A 3,853-nucleotide genomic window follows, 5' to 3' on the forward strand; every position below is an offset into this window, starting at 1 on the left:
CCCAGAAAACCAGAACCAAATTACCATTAACTTCTTCATTGAGTCCACTGGCATGTGTGTGACCACAGAATATTTTCACCAAATAAGTGAAGACCAACACTCTATGTTTACATCTCCCCATCATGTGCTTGAATTAGGGATCTTGGGGAATCTTTTTTTTACCATTGGCTAGTCACTTTGCATGTATAATCAAAAGGCGAAGAGCTCTAAAGATTCCAAGTGTCTATTCACAAGCTGTTAAGTGAAAAAAGATGAAATGGAGGACACCCACAATAATTCTTGGACTCCTGGAGATCCTAAGACATGCTACAAAAATAGGTCTTTATTCTTAGGAAAATATAGTCAGAGCTAGCTTCCTTATGCTATACATAAAATCTTAACATCAGAGGCAGTACAGATAGTACAGATAGTTTTTGAACTGATCTCCAAACAAGCACAAACCCACTACGTTTAAAAGAACAGGTAAGTTGAGGTTTTTGGCAAAAGACAGTACTTCACACATCTAATCCAAATCAAAGAGCCTGCAGACAGTTGTTTTCAGTGAGATGAAAGGAATGAAATAAATATAAATTCTATGGATAAATAAATGTAAGAGACAATTTAAATAAGCTAAGAGAACTAATATTTCTTTTAAATAAAAGTACTAGTCAGGTACAAGCTTTTGTTTCTCAATGCCAGACTTCTAAATGTTTATCAGACTACTGTTAAAATATTAAAAACCTAATCCTGGACCAGAGCATTAGTTATAATACTGTTTTGCATTCATAAAAAAGATGGTTTTTCCAACTGAATGCTTCTGGTCCTGAAAAATATTTTATGTATATTACTGAAGGCAGACTGTGGTGCTAATAGAACTTATGTCTTAAGTACTTTTTAAAAAAGTGACAGACCAAAAAGTCCATCTATTACTTTGCCCACAGTTAAAAATGTCTTTGAATATTGGTTTATAATTAGCATCTTAAGAAAAGTAGTGGCATGCCCTATTGAGTGGTATCACTGAGTAAATGCTACACTTTAAAACATCATCCTCACAAGTCTGTTCATTTTATGTATTGTTAAAGTTTTTTATTCATTCATTTTATACCCACCAATCAATTCCTATGGTCAGATAAAAATTTGGTTTTATGGAATACATCACTGGGGAGAAAATGGTCATGGTGGGTATTAGGAATCTGAACAGTCATTTACTCTAGGGTTAGCTCCTTCTCCTAAATGCATGAAGTCTTCTACATTTAATTTCTCCCCTTAAAATAGAAACATGTCTTACTCTATAATAACAAGGTGATCTTTTGCTGTTTCTGATCAACAGTGACTTTGGCTTAGCAGTCAAAAAAAGCTGTCCTGCATGTGACAATTTTGTCCATCTAGCATGTATTCGTCCTGGTTTGAAGTCTTCCCAAATATATACAATACCCGAGTAAATACCCGAGATCACCCCATCAATCCATTAAGTTCCTATTTTATCATGAGGAAATGTTTGTATTTTGTCAAATCAGATTTGCAATTGATAAATTTCTCATGATGCTACAACCGCCATCATGAGTGTGCAACCGCTTTTTGTGCTCAACCCCCACTTCATATCTAATATCTGATTTAATTGCAATGGCTGAAAATCTTCCACAAAAAGCATGTTTGGGAAAATATACAGAACACAATTTTCTCACAAAGCAAATTTCTGAAAACTGATTAACTGAATTGATGATCACTTTTGATTGCCAAGTAGTCTGCAGAAACAAAATCTTGCGTCTGTTTAGGTAACTCAAGTTTTCTTGTTTAACAATCAGAATGCTTTAAGGATACATTTTTCACCCCAAGGAAGGGACTTGACTCTTGGATTTAAGACCCATTCCTTGACAATATATACAAAATTTGACTTGTTATCTGTCCATTCTTTGAAGCTGTCAAAGCCAAGAACCCATAAACAAATCACAAATAGCAATAACCTACATTAGTTAACATTCCCCTTTTAACAGGTTGACATTTTTACTAAAGGATTAGTTATTTTTGCATTTCCATTTCTCATATCCCATGACATTCCATATAAATTGCATTATTGCTTTATAGGCCACACAACATTCAAAAGTATGTTTATATGCATTGCCTGTTTTCCTTGATCTCTTATTGATAAGAGTTTGATGCTGATTTTACTACAGAAATTTAAGTTTGAAAATACCAGTTAGTATTTCTTCTCAGAACTTAATTGTTCACATCACTAATCACTACATGCATATTTAGCTCTGATTATATTGCTCAAAAACTGCACCCATTATCAGAACAGTGCAAATGATATTTAATTTTAAAAGTAATTATAATGGCTTGAATTCAAAGTTATTCAAATGAACACTGTCAAGTAATTTCACTTGAGTGTGTATAGATTTCATCACCACTGTTTACATTACCCATCAATTCCTTACAATTTCTTTTTATCATCAGTTTCCCTCCCAAATCCCCAAACTAAGAATGCCAAATAGTCTTGGAAACCCACAGCTCCATATTTTAATGTTTTCTTAAGAACACATTTGTGAACTCACAAAAATGTTCATCTTTCAACTCTGACAATGCAGTTCTTACTTAAGTCAAACAAACCCATCCTAAAATCCCAACAAATAATTCTGAGAATTAACTTAAACACCTTGACAGTGTCCCTTAAAAAAGGGTATGACAGTAAAGTGCCAATAGGCATGGCAATGACCTCTTTGATGGGATCATTTAATTCCTTGGAACTGGGAAACGCCAGCACCAAAGATTACACTGAGATTCAATTTTACTGAAGGCTACATTTAGTTTACCCACTTTCCACAACCTATTGTACTCATATGTTAGAATGAAATGTAAATGTTTTGTGTAGCCCTCAAACTTACACTAAGATTTGAAAGAGATGTACTTTAAAAAAGCACGGGGTAATATATAAAATCAGTGGCAGAAAGTTTCATTAAGCACCAGGAACTAATTTTTGTCACCCCATACTCATTTTGTAGGTAAGTTTCAATAACCGGCAAGGCACATTTACATATATTCCAATGAATACTTATTGACAAATTTTAAATTACACTCTATGTCCCAGCTATCCCAGTAACTGACATACAACATACTAAAATGGTTTATTAAGGTAACATAAAAAAACCAATTAATGTGAAACATACAGGCTATTGGCAACCACTATTCTAAAATTATGTAAGTACAAATAAACATACTGAAATGTGTGCAATTCTAAGTTTTTAAACCAGAATATTTCTACACTAACACACATTTATATTAATGACACATAAAAAAAATAAAAACTTTATTACAAAAATAAGTTACACTCGCCTCCAGCTTACAGTATAAAACAATTTTATTTGCAGGAATGCAAAATGATTGTTTGCCATGAGCATTTTGAACATATGACATGTCTAATTTTGTTAAATTTGCATTTACTGGGGGAACTGGTGTGTATAAAACCTTAATTAAGTATAATAAGCTCTGATCTTCATCGTGGTGCCTATTGGGTATGTGATATAACTGCAGTATCCCTTTGGGGAAGGGGAAAAGGGATTTCTTTATACCAAGTCCTAATTAAATTATAATTTCACTTTCGACTTTAAGTTATCAATTTAGGACTTGGCAAAAAATTTTTGAGGGTGATTCAATAGAGGATGCTTCACCACTGAACACTCACTGTCATCAAGGTGCTTTAGAAAATTAAAAACATAGCACAAATGATTGTACTCTATTCTACAAGTTATCATGACCTGCATAAGAAATGGAAAGCTGATTCACATTTTTGCAGTGATCAGCAATAAGAAATGCACTAATGAAACATACCTTTTACCTAAAAAGCTAAACTACAGCCATATACTAATTTCTATGATTT

At 33.2% G+C, this 3,853-nt stretch overlaps 1 protein-coding gene across 3 annotated transcripts in view; it reads right to left on the reverse strand.

The window, feature by feature from the left end:
- Positions 1-302: 302 nt before the first annotated feature.
- The window catches only part of LOC115514163 (synaptotagmin binding cytoplasmic RNA interacting protein), a 30,659-nt gene continuing 27,108 nt past the window's right edge, over positions 303-3,853 (reverse strand). For all 3 annotated transcript variants that reach the window (XM_030315936.2, XM_030315935.2, XM_032593206.1), the window contains one exon: positions 303-3,853. This exon is cut by the window's right edge. The gene's annotated coding sequence lies outside the window, so the exon portion shown is untranslated.

Source organism: Lynx canadensis, chromosome B2, assembly GCF_007474595.2.
Source record: "Lynx canadensis isolate LIC74 chromosome B2, mLynCan4.pri.v2, whole genome shotgun sequence".
Lineage (NCBI taxonomy): Eukaryota > Metazoa > Chordata > Mammalia > Carnivora > Felidae > Lynx > Lynx canadensis.